We start from the raw sequence: 13821 nt of genomic DNA on the forward strand, positions 1-13821 counted from the left end.
GCAAAAGAGAGGTACCATATAAAAGATGATGACAATTAGGTCTGCTTAACAAACATGTGGCATGTTCAAGAGACAGGGACTGCAATTCCAATGAACACCCAAAGAACTTCATTTTAACAAGACAGAAGCATCATCTATAACATTACATTTGCTATCAATTGGAGGGCTGGGGGGGGAGATGGGAACCAACCAAACACATACTGGTTGTATTTCCCTACCTGCTGCTCTTTTCTTCCTTCTAAAACTATATTTGTCCTGGAGCCAGATGCTGCTGGTACACCTCACAGCTAAAGGAAACTGATGGATTGGACCAACCTCTCTATTACTGGGTCCTGGATCATTAAGTAAATAATTTTAAACAAAGCTATATTAATTCTACTTTCCTCTAAACATGTGGCAATTGAAACAAAGAGCTAATAAAATATCATTTTCAACAGAGAAGATGGCATTGATAAAAACAAACAAGAGGCATGACTAAATAACTGTGTATATTTTTCAGTTCAGTTGCACTGCCACCAAACAGAGTAAAACTTGTGTTTAATCTTATACCTTGAATACCCATTTGTAGAAAAAGACAGAATGATCAATCCACATGGCAAAGATTTTTGCAAAGCACTTAGTAACACTCTGAGAGCATTTACATGCCTATATTTTTTTTAAAAAAAAAAGAAAGTCTGGAACATCATGTAGCCTATTGCAGGTGAAACATCACAGAAATTTACCTGGCAAAGAACCAGAACAAAAACAAATCACCTGGATGAGATTTTTGTGTTTGTCTTCCTAAGGTTGCATTGATTAAAGAATCTATTCAGTATAGAGAACCACTGGTTAAAAGCACCTGTAAAGTTTTAGGGTGGGAAGGAGGAATTAATAAAAAGTTGTGATCCAATTCTATATTTTTTAAAAAGTGAAGTTTGTATAGTAAGTTAAAAAAAAACAATTAAAAGGCTTTAAAAAATACTTGAGATATGCATTTGTGATTCCCCTCCTCCCCCCAAAAAAATATTTGCACAGAAAGGAAAAGAGGTTACTAACCAGTTATCAGAATTCTTAGAGATGCATAAAGCACATGTACAACCAATCCACTGTGGATACACAGTCACCACACCATAAACTGAGTAACACTGTAGCTTTGCAGTATTTGGCAAGGAAGTCCAGTGAGGTGTTCCCTCATACTCAGGACACAAGTATATTGGATGAAAAGCTTATCATGCCTTTTCAGCTCCCTATCAACCACAGAATTCAGTGCAGACAAATTCCTGGAAACATACATGGGAAAGCAGGAAAGAGAGTGGATACAGGGGAATATATATACACCTCAGAAGTCTTCAGCTGACAGTACATAACATTTTTACCCGTTGCTGAACAATGGTTCATATATGCACTTTCAGCTAGTAACTCCCATATATTCGCACCTAGCTGCACACAAATCTGAGTCCTTCATGCCAACAGTAACTACAGAACCTCTTGGTGAAGTACTGCACCCCAGATCCATGTCCAGGTGAGTCTGAATATTCTAAGGATGGAGACTCCACAACCTCTCTGGGCAACCTATTCCAGAGTCCAACCATACGATTGACTACCCCTACCATCAGACAGTTGACCTTAGGAAAGAAAGACAGATGAGGCTTTAAAGTCCATTCCTTCTTATCTTATTCACCTCAACATGAAGAGTACACCATTCTTCTCCAGTCTATGATAGTCTTTTATAAACTGAAGACTTAGAAGTCAACCATCCTGCTCCTTTCCACTGCTGTTACTCTTGATGTTAAGCTACCTTTCCTCAGAATGTAAGATGATTTTTTCTAGTCTTTGGGTAGTTCTTATTCTCCTCTGGACAGTTTTTTCCAGTTGGTTCACATCTTTGTTGAAGTACAGTACCCAAAATTTCAGTTTCCTCTCCGCATAGTACTAATCTCATCAAGCAGCCAATTCCATAAGCAAACAAAGAAGGGATTAAGAATGTTATAAAAGATATACATGACAACATTTGCTTTTTCCCTAGCCATAAACCTTCTTATTGTGTCACAGCCTGAAATTAAATTGACAAATTATTTGTTTTTGACAAATCCGTGTTGCATGCTTACGCACGTTGTATAAATTAACAGATTAATTTCCTGTGAGTACTTAGAAATAGTTCTATTACTTGCCCAAGACCTTTTCTTTTTGAATATTAAAAGTTAAGCTTTTCTGACTCACATCCACCTTCAAAAATTAGCATTTGAGTTGTCCTTCTATGGTCTTCTACAATGTCATCCAGTCTCCAAGAACACTTTTGACTTAAAATCACAGTATCAGCTCTAATAGATATGCTAGCAACGGACCACATAATACACACACAGCGTCTAGCAAAATTCCTCAAAAGAAGAATCAGATGGCACTTCGCATATATTCTTTCAGTAATGAAAAACATAGGCTATCTGAAGGTTTATTGAAATGGACATTTTTTGTTTAAAGAGAAAGATATTCGAAACAAAACTTTCCTCAGAAAAAGGAAACCACCTTAGCAGCAGCTAACAGGTAGTATTACAACCTGCTTGAATGCTATCTACACTATTTAATATAAGAGATAAAAACCCAATAGGCTAATTCCCCTTCAGTTTCACAGATGCTATCCATTGGAAGTTTTTCAAAGATTATGTACCTCTCACATTATATTTTCCCACAGTCTTCTCAATCTATAATGAGAGTTGATGGGCATGCATTTAGTTTTATATTAAAGCCACAAAAAACAGGCTGCCACAGAAGTCATCACAATAATTTCTCAGTGTTTGACACTCAGAGTGCAACAAGCAATTCACATGCACAAGAAGGGCTAAAATTAACACAGCACAGCTAGTCCTGCATTTGCTAAATCTGAAGGCCCGCAGCCTCAACATTCTTGTAAGGTTTTCTTTGTTTTTATGGTTGGAATACATATAAATTATCCCAATAAGGTTATGTCACATAGCAAATAAAAGCCATGAAGAGCTGTCTTGAATGAACAGAACTATGAAGGCATAAACCAACTCCTTGTATCTATGCCTGTCATACTTCATATGCTGTTGCAACAGCTCAGATCGTTTAGCACTAGGATGCTGGATGACCTGTTGACACAGGAAACATTGAGTGAACAGGGTTTTTTTGTGCAAAGTGCTGAGATAATACAGTATCAATACTTTCTGGACTGCTGATAAGATAACAGCATATAATTACATGAAGTTTACTCACACTATGGATAAAGCAATACACATTTATTTATTTACTCATTGACAGGTTTGACCACATTTCAATGTCTTCCAAGACACAAGTGAATAACAAACAAATTGAATAATCTCAACTAGATCTACTTAGGAAGAGTATTTGAAAAAAATCAAGGACTATTTGCTTAAGCTTGTAAAGGACAGATAAAGCTTTGTACTACAGAATACAAATAACACACTGCTTCTAAACATGATCAGCGTAAGGCGTTCTCTTTCTTCAAAGCCGCAGCATGGAAGATCTTTCCCCGTGTATCTGTTCAGGGCAATGGGGAAAGCGGACTGGGAATCTGGCACAGGCATTCTAAGGGTTAAGGAATGAGACTGTCAGCAGCAACTATTTCCTGCAGCCTTTCTCCTTTGCTCTACTTGTCAACATCCTTACAGGAGATGAGGCACCTTTACTTCTGCTTGTTAGTTATATTGTGCCCTCACTGAGTTACTCTGGAACAGAAGGGCCCAGCCAATTCCAGCCTGGTTTTACTGGGGGGAGGGGGCTGATGCGGCAGGAGAAAACACACCCTTGGATAATTCCTTATTTAACAGAAGGAAGACATCTTCACCAAAGGCTGCAGCCTTTGGAGTACTAGGGAGGAGCTAAGCCTCCACAATATTTGCCACCAGCATTGTACCTCTGCTCTTAAGCTTAGTCTTTTTGGAGAGAATACATGGAAGTAACTTGATGGAAACTTCCTATCATGATTTACATTCTGTCTGCAAACTATGACCCCATTTTGTTCCCGATCCAATCCATATAAATTCTGTAATATTAGCACTGCAATGAAAAATTATCTTTAAAATTTTGAAAAAAAAAGTTAAAGGTATCCCCAAGACATGAGGGAGTATTTTCAGAGGAGACTAGATATTTCTGAGCACTGACATTCATAGATAACCAAACTAGCACCATTTGCTTGGGCCAGTTCAAGACTGCTGGCTGACAACAGATCATTGCAAATCTGGACACTTTCTGGTCCAAACAGAGGGGACATGTCTGCACCTGCTCTAAAACACATACTGGGAGGGAAGGACAGAAAGAGGACCATTTCTTTTTAAAACCTAGAACAAAACCACTGTTAAAAAAAAAAAAAGAAAAGAAAAAGAAAAGAAAAAAAACCCAACTTGAGTAACTCTCAGTTATGTAATTTAACAGATTTACTAAAGGCCAGAGACAGCCACCATATGCACAACATAAAAGTTCACGCAAAATTAATACAATAAAATGCTTAGTGCTTTCAGAAATAAAAAAGAAAAAACTTAGTTAAAATTATTTTATTTAAAGTAAGTTCAACACATCCTATTAACAATCTCTGATGAGTAATTTTCATTGCCCTGATCTTCAAGGTATGTATACAAGATTTTGTCTTTACTAACACTAGTTGGCCCCATTGGGAACCAAATATCTGTTCAAACAGTGAAATTAAACATATGGCGATTGTTTCTTGCAGAATCAAAACAGAAAATATTTCAGAAAATGTATTATACATTCCTAACTGTGGGAAGAGAAAATGTATTCTCTTCCTATTTTTCAGGCTTTCTCAAAGCAAAGCTAATAAACTAAAAACAAGAGCACAACCTGATAGGATATACAAATATTTCATATTCTTTTAAGATCCTAGTTCACTAAAAATGATATAATTCTCAACTGAAGTAAAAACAAGTCAAGTAAAGTAACAAATCATTTACTGTTTAAATAACCCCAGAACAATCTTTTGGTTTTTTTTTTTTGTTGTTGTTTTTTAAGGGTTTCTAAAAGGAAATAAAACTAGGAAATTCTACAGCCTCAGGTTCTTCTTGTTCCTCCTCTATGCTTTTCATAGAACAGCACAGGGCAATTTTGTTTCACAGTCTATTGCCCTTTTTAACTAGGAAAGGCACAAAAGCTATTTTGTTTCAAAAAGGACATGGAATGGTAGAGGTCTTCATTCTCTGCAGGCTGCAATAGTCATGAGGATCAGCAGGAAGTACAACCACACAAAAGAAAATGGAACAATTCTGAACATCTAGACATTTCAGCCACGGGATTTTACTGGTTAGCAGTAGCACCTTTCAAATGTTTCAAAATGTAATTATCAAATGACATATCATAAGACAGCTGATATTAGCAAAACATAAGATTGTTCCTATTTAAAACATTAATAGGAAACTCTGAAAGATCTGGATCAATATTTGCAGAAAGAGAAGAAAATGAAAAGGACACAAAAACCCTGCATTAGGTTTATTTTGGCTTCGGTGGACATTGTTCATAAAACATTAAAACATCACACTGACTGCAAAGAATGTATGGAAAAAAAAAAAACCTAAAAAGACATACTACTCTTAGACACATTGCTGGAAATATCTACTATAAAGGCCACCTAACAGTTTGCTGCATAATTTCCTATTTTCAGTAGCTTATAAATTTTATAAATTTCAGAAAGGCAAACTTCCAAGGCTGCAGTTTTAGTGCTTGCTGTAGTCCTTGCATAGAGTCCCACATGCAGACACTTTTTTAAAAAAAAATCAAAAAGGATTCAGCCGGTTTTGAAAAAGAGCAAATGTGTGCTGATTAACTTACATCACAAGCATTTCTGACACTGCACAAGTTCAGAGTAAAAACTTGCTTTTGTTGCAATGGTTGTCCTAAGCATGAAGAAATCTTTGGCCTTCCCTGTGTGTGTCTATTTTTATTGCAGTTTTTCCAAGTTCTAAGTTTTCTATTGTAAAGTGTGGGTGCTAAGGGAGGAAGCTGCCATTTAAGAAATGCCTTACAGTACTTGTTTACAGGTACTTGCACTATACCTACACACTCATCCAGGCCCTGCTTAGCCCTCTGTGCAACTTCTTACATTTGCTCAGCTCCTCAAATGCAGAAAACAGTTCTGATTTTGCTGCTCTGTACCAAGAAGTGGGGAAAGAGGGGGAGCTGAGAATCCATGCACCTGAAGAACTGATTGTGTCAGACATGAGTGAAACGTTCACACTCAACACTTCTCCAGGCCTCCAGCTCTCTGCAGACTCAGTGCTGAAGAAACCTATTTAATTTAGAGAAGCTGCAGAACTTCGTATAAGAGCCTTTAAATCACTGACTAAAAGGCAAGAATAAAATTAACATTAAAGTTGGACTAGTAAAGCAGATAAAACCGGCTTTCCACCTCTGTTATTACAAAAGAGTTATCTTTCTGGTAAGAGGTAGAATACAGTAGCTACCACCGTAGTAGAAGCTTGCAAATGCGTGCCCTTCTGTTCTCATTACCAGTATTATAACGGTTCTCACACATGACTGCATGAGAGCCAGTACTTTGCCTGGAAAACTCACTAACCTACACACCCTTCTTCCCAGCCTCTGTGATTCGTCCTACCCATCGGGCCTATTTGCGACTGGCAGCATTCCAACGGATTGGAGACTTGTTTGACCTCCTGGTGGCAGGCAGAAAACACCTTGCCCCCAACAAGACAGTAGTTTCCATCTGGAACTGAAAGAGCAAGTGTTCACAGCTTTTATGTTCAGCCACTAATGAACATTCAATAATCTATTAACACACAAAGTAATGAGGTACTGGCAAATTTAAAGTCAGCAAAGCACTGTGCCTGTGCATAGCCACCATCCCCTAAAGCATATGTTGGCACTGTTGTTTGTAATAAATCCAGTGCTCAGGCATTTGGAGCTCAGCCTAATTAGCTGACTGCAATTGAATCTCAGCTCTAGCCTTGATTCACTTGCAATGAAGGTTTTGAAAGAGGCCTATCTACACAGCCTTGCATACTTTTCTCCTGGCACTTGAAGAGCTAGGGCAAGGAAGTGTGCCAGAATTGCTCAACGAAGTATTTGACAGATATGCAGAAGTGTGAATACTGCACCTACAGGTTTTCTTAAGATCATTCATGTGCAGCTTTTAAAGGGAGGCAGAATAATTCTTTTCCTGAAGGAAAGCAAACACGAGAGAGGGACTTGAAATATTATACTGGAAGGATGATTGGACGGAGAGAGGAGAAAGCCTATCCCCACGAAAGCCTGCTCAAATTTAATGAATATACAACTATTATGCATGGGTTCTGCAAAGTAGTTCATCCATTCCCCATGACTTGCCTCTGCTATATTCTAGTACTGATCTGCTGATTTTAAAGCCTTCTGCTTCCATCGGTTACTCAAAAATCTAAACATTGGTACAATTGCAAAGTCTTACTCCTCCCAACCTGAACAGGACTCCCTTCCCTCATGCAGCATGGCCTCTTAATCGGTCACTGCCTGCAGACAACAGGTCAAGATGACATTCTGGAAGATTTTTCACATAACTGTTCACGCAGTGTTATGCATTTCAAAGTAGAAATTGGATTTTCTTCTTTATTATTACTAAAGATAGTGTGTTCCTTCAAAAGATATTTTAATAAGAAAGTACCGAGCTTTCCACCTTCCTTCCCTTTGACCGTTCAAAACAGATTTCCGCAATCATTTTCACAAAGCAATCATTCAGGGCAACAGATAAGGCAAAGATGGTGGTTTTGTCAAAGTGACTTCCAGGCAGTAGCTACTGGTGTGTGACATTGAGAGGACCTGGGTTTGATCCTGCTTTTCTTTCTGATGACAGTCAATTATTTAGTAAATTTGATTTTTTTTCCATTTTTCAATTATGCACTTCATTAGTATCTGTGTTTCATAACTTCTGTTGCCCCACTGGGAAGAGAAATGGGGACCCTCTTGACCTGTAACTAAATTGTCACTCCCGAGCTCTCCTTGGCACAAACTTGGATTGTTCTCAGTCACAGGAGAGCCAGACAGCCCGCAGCAAACATCAAACTCCAGTCAAGTTATATATTGGGAAACATGAAACACAGCAAGAGAGGGAATGTGTACATTGGCCAACCCAAACACTACCTCTGCCACACAAGTTCCAAAGCAGAGTCTCCATGCAGTATCATAGCTAAGGGCCTGCACTGTGGCATGCATCAGGGAAGGAGGAAGCAGCAAAACCTTCAAGTCACCTCTCCACAACATCTGTACTAAGCAAAAGTACTCTTTTACAGCTATCACCTTGTTCACAGAGCATGAAGTTATCATGCTCTGTCCATCCGATAAGCTTTCAAATACTATTCACTGAAACCTTTTAGCTCACATGCTTGAACACTCGTGCTGTATAATTGGAAATTTCAGATAGAATACTGCATATTAATTGTAGCCTCATGCTAATCATCTGGCAACACTCTTTTGCTGGACTGCTTCTGCTCTAGCATAGCAGTGGATACACAACATGAGAAAATATTGCAGCTTCACACTGTAGCAGAGGTCTGCCCAAGTCTCAAAATATCACTATTTGCCTGATAGGTAGCAGGGCTGCCAGGCAGCAGTGACTCCTAAACATTAGCAAACTGCCTTATATACGCAGCCAGCTACGATAACGGACCATGCAAAAGGTCTCCACTGTTCTCTGCGAATATGTAAAGCTTGTTTTTCAATGCCTTTTACTTCAGACAAAGATGTTACTAGAAATATCGATAGATACACAGTGCTAAACTGCAAAGATGTCAACTCTACTGCAAAATAAAACAATAGACTGTGGAGTAGGGCTGAGGAAAAACAAACACACACAAATTACCTTGTTTCCTCTTCATTTTCCCTGCATACATTCCCTGAGCATGTGTGCCACCCTAAAGATCTTAATAAGGCATTGCACAGCTATAACACACTACGTTCTTGAAAATGTGAGGTGAAAAAGCAGCAGATTCCCGCTATTACAACTGTATCTAGCATGAGAGGGGAGGACTTCTGAGATTATTAGGGCTCCACTAATACAAACAAATAGTAAATAATGGTTGCAAGTAGCAAGCACTCACAGACACAGAGACATACAGAAATAAAATAAACATCCATTCACATCAGCCTCTGCATGACAAGAAGAATAATCACTCAGACGGGCCAAAGTGAGCGGGCCAATTCAACTTCAACCAAATTGTCCTGATCTTGACAACGTGAAAGCTAAACCTGAGTCTGCCTGCAATTGACTGTGGCAGAAAGAATACGACTGATCAAATTTTCTTCCACTTAGAAAACCCACACTTCTTTAGGGAGATTTAAATTACCTTTTTAAAATAGAGGTAAAAAACCCCTGAAGTCTGACTTAAAACCACAAAGCCTCTAAAGATCATGTCCAAAACACAGTATTTTGTATGTTTAGCCCCTTCTCTCACTCAATTCACATGCTCAGAAGGAACACTTGCAGTCATAATGTGTGAGCACATGCAAACATTGATCACTTTTACAGCTGTTTTTTTCCCCCCCACCAAAAGTTTATGCACTGAGCAGGAACCAACATTCTTGAAATATATTTGGAATCATGAAAAATTGGGGATTTGAAGTCAGTTTGGAGTTACATTTCTTCCTCACAGTATTGTATGTAAACATCACATTGCCTTTAATTATTAATTACTGTAAGTCCCGATACACCACGTAACTGGAATATTCGATCTACCAGTGTTTCTTATCTTTGCATGTGTACACAAGCAGTCACACTTCTAAGAGATTAGGGACCGGTCTCCCAACTCACAACTGCTGGCCAGTCCAAGCTTATGTAAGCATCTTGGGATTCAAATAAATGGCAAACAATCATGGCTGATTAAACCTAACGTCTACAAAGGCAAAGTAAATTGAACCAGGTACATGCAACGACACAAAGATAAGATAGAAGCTGATTATCTTGCATGGCAACATGAGAGTTGCCATACCAGACTAGACCAATGGTCCATCTATTTTTGAATTGTTCTGTCTGATAAGGGTCAACGCCTCAAAGAGCACATGAAGTCAACACACCGTGTATGTTGCCAGAAGTTTTAAATTTGCAAGAATTGCAAGAATTTTTAAATTTAAAATAACTTTTAAAAAGACCTAAAGACTTTACTTATTTTTTACAGTCATTTCCAACACAGGGACAAAGAGTCTCAGGGTTTCAGTGGGCCACCGTGAGGACAGAAGCTAAGCCTCCTTTGCCCTGGCACCTCTCTTCACGTAGCTTGAAAGCATAACTAGTTAACAGCACAGAATATTTCACCTCTCAAAACTAGTGCCTCAAAGTGCATGATTTTTGCTAAGTGTGGTAAGATGCCCTAACTCCAGAGCACACTGAGAACAGTGGCACTCTTTTTCTCACTTACAAGTCCTCTGATGGCCATGGGCTTAGTGGTTCTGGCAGGACCTAGCCATACATGCAACTATGCCATGGAGCAAGCTCTTACTTTGGCGCGCAAAATTCAAGTTTCCAAGCAACTGCCAGTTGCATCTACATAAACTACGCAATATAAATCTTCACCTATTGAGCACTGGTAGCATTAAGTGTACACATACTATCTACTTCACATATTTAAACGAAATTTAATACAAACTTTCTTCTGCTGCATGACTTGTCTAATGTTGTATTATCTCCACTAGTATTTTTTTAATTAGTTTGTCATATGGCTACTCAATTGCCGACTCCCAGTTCCTTTCCACATACAGACCATTTCCATGGCGTATAGGTAGATCCATCCAGTATACATCCAGCATAGATGAGGTACAATAATTCATTCCCTATTCTGCTCATTTGAGACGTTTCTACTGTTTGGTCTGGGCAAATAAGACACAAATCTCAGAAGAGACCTGTGCATAGTTCAATTGATTTAATCAGTGACTGTGACATCAATTATTCTGGAAGATTAGAAACAACATCAAAAGAAAAAGGACATGCACTTTGCATCTCAGAAAACAGACATACCAGCCTCCTTTTGAAAGAGATAATATTTCAGAAATAAATGGGCCACTGGTCTGTTCTGGTATGGCAATCCTCCGTTTCTGTGTAAGATAGCCAGTCTCCATCATTTGGATCAGGGGGACAAGGGGGACTTTACTGCAAACCAAAAACAGCAATCTAGACAAAATGAAACAAATACAGGAAAAGTCCTGGGGATCCTGTAGGTTGAAAGCTCAGAGTTCAGCTTCCCTTTTCTAAGTATTACAACATAAAAACTGAGGAAAATCTGTTCTCAATATCAGTTCTTAGCTATTGATATTCTACGTACCACTGAATAAGATTACTAAGCAGAAATAGGGCATGACAGACAATCAGTAGCTGTTGCTCGTCTCACTTGAGAAACATAGTGTTTCAACAACCAGCCATAGACACATGTCCAGAAGAGATTAGGTGAACTGTTCTATGGAGTTATCTCCAAATTTAATCATTTCAGTGTATAACTAAGAACACAGTAGTACACTCTGCACAACGTAAAACAGCATTAGAGAAAATGAAGAAGTTTGCAGTGCTTGCTGCTCCCATCTTTGTGCTAGACCTTGGCCTGGACTCTCCACTCAGTTTTGGTCTTTGGGCCCTGATATAACATCACTCCATGACAGTGGTCCTGTTCTACTTCTCTCCATTCAGAGTCCCTCTGCCTCTAAGATGTTTGATTTAAAACCATCAAAGAGAGCAAGAAGAACCAAGACCTGTCAGGCAGCAGCAATCCCTCAGAATAAAGCAAGTAGTAACCAGCAGAGGGAGTCACAGAGAGGAGACAGGCAAGTAAGATCGGTCTTCTGGACTCATTTTGGCAAGAGAGACAAGCATCACAGTCTTGCACATCAGAAGGCAAAACCCAGCTTAGCTCTCTATGAAAGCTTGTTTGTATGCTGACAACAAAATCATCAAGTTACTTCTTCTCTCGAGAGAGAGAAGGGCAAGCATGATGGTGGGGGCCTTATAAAAAGGGAATTAGATAGCACCCAGCACAGGTAACTGACTCCTTTTTAGCTCTTCAGCTCATCCTTAGAAACCAAATGCTCGCAAAAAGCCAGAAAACTGCATGCAAAAATCAGGTCTCATGCCTCCTCCAAAGTATAGATTGAAGTAAAACAGCAGCTTCTCTGGATCAGAACAACTGCCTTTTCCATTACTTCTCATAACAAACTTTTGGGTTTTGGAGGAACAGCTTCATTTTTTTCCTCCATCCTAGTAAGCCATTATTAGGCTACCAAAGTTTGACATCTGACTGGCAGGGGCAGTAGTCAAAGAGAGGGTCTCCTGGTCAAGTGGAAAAAAAACATCCTGGGAGCTTGCTGGGGGAGCTCAGAAAGCAAGACAGAGCTGGAGGGGTATATACCGAAGATCAATAACCCAAAAGATTACTAGCAAGGGCACAGAAAGTGGGGGCCCATCTACTGCAGAACTAGGAAGACGTTAGGATGGCTGAGGAAGATACAATCTCAACTCCCTCTGCTGGTGGAAATCAGATCGGGGCTGCCTAAAAATACGCAGATAGTACTTGCTGATTGCCCTGTAAGAGATGTATAGGGGTGGTAGTACCTCCTTCTGTCTGTTTAGAGTGCTGAGACAAGGAATTTGCACAACAGCCTCGATAATATTCAGTACCTCTGTCATTCGCCACTGCACCAAAAAAGCTCTTCTGGAAAGCCAGGAGCACTGGCGCTAATGCTTCCCCACGGATAAGTGTGGATTCAGGGAAGACACAAGCAATAACTTCCTGTACATATCAGAATCTCTTTCCTAAAGCAGAATTACAGAATCTTAATTCTCACTGTTAATTACCCGGAAAGAAAAATGTTAAGTTAAAATTCAGGCCAGATTCTCAGCTAGATAAAGGGACCAACTGGGCAATGTCAATGAAGGCTCTTACCCTGAGGCACACCTTGCCACAGTTTCTGCTTTCAGTATTTATTCCTATACCCACTGTTAAGCTTTAGAGAAGACTAGCTAAGATATTCAGTATGATTTACTGTCCCTTTTACACACCTGAAAGAGGTCAGATATACAGAATAGCTGCCCCAAAGGGTTTTTTCCCCCCTTTTTAGAAAATAAAGAACTCCGGTTCCTAAAAGTGTTTTATATTATTCACCCACAGCTATTATACACTTTTTATAATTATGGAAATTAGCTGTTTTGTCATCTAATGGCAGTGTCATAATGTTAAAGACAGCAGAACCCACAATCATCTTAGCAGCTGCACACTTAAACTCATTCTGATGACAGCTCTTTTTCCCTGACTAAAATAAAGTTGGTACCACTTACCTGCCTACCTAAAGGCTCCAGGATCCTCTAATGTGGAATGTCTCAATTGTCCTCAAGTTACTTAACAAAGCAATTGCTTAGAATTAAAATCAGAATGCGATGATTAGATCATTAGAAATGAATTTTAACCAAGTTTTTTTTTTTTATCCTAGGGCTTGGCCCGTAAAACACCTTAGCCTTAGAAAACGTGTGTGTGTCTGTATATATATATACACGCAATAAACAGACTTACCACACTCCTACCTGACCTTGCCACCTACGCTTAGTATTTGCAAACTGCTCAAGGGTCATGCAAATCTTCCACAACACCTAGATTAAAAAGCGTTAGTTTTTCATGGATACACTTTTTAAGATCTTTCTGAAGAACAGGACAGATCTACCCTGTGTTGGTTCAGGATGGGCACAGTGTTCAATACCAAATATTGCGCCCGGAACAGTTTCTAACTCATCTACCATTAGGCAGCTCTAACATCCTCCAAATGTCATCCTCTTTCCTGCCTAAAAATAACAGCCACGGTATTCACACCCAGTAAAAAGGAGAACAAGGAGCATCAAAAGGG

General features: G+C 39.2%; 1 protein-coding gene across 1 annotated transcript in view; it reads right to left on the reverse strand.

Annotated features, from left to right (window-relative positions):
- KCNQ1 (potassium voltage-gated channel subfamily Q member 1) overlaps window positions 1-13821 on the reverse strand; it is a 373176-nt gene that overhangs the window by 358325 nt on the left and 1030 nt on the right. The gene's annotated exons all lie outside the window — the stretch shown is intronic.

Source organism: Dromaius novaehollandiae, chromosome 5, assembly GCF_036370855.1.
Source record: "Dromaius novaehollandiae isolate bDroNov1 chromosome 5, bDroNov1.hap1, whole genome shotgun sequence".
Taxonomy (NCBI): domain Eukaryota; kingdom Metazoa; phylum Chordata; class Aves; order Casuariiformes; family Dromaiidae; genus Dromaius; species Dromaius novaehollandiae.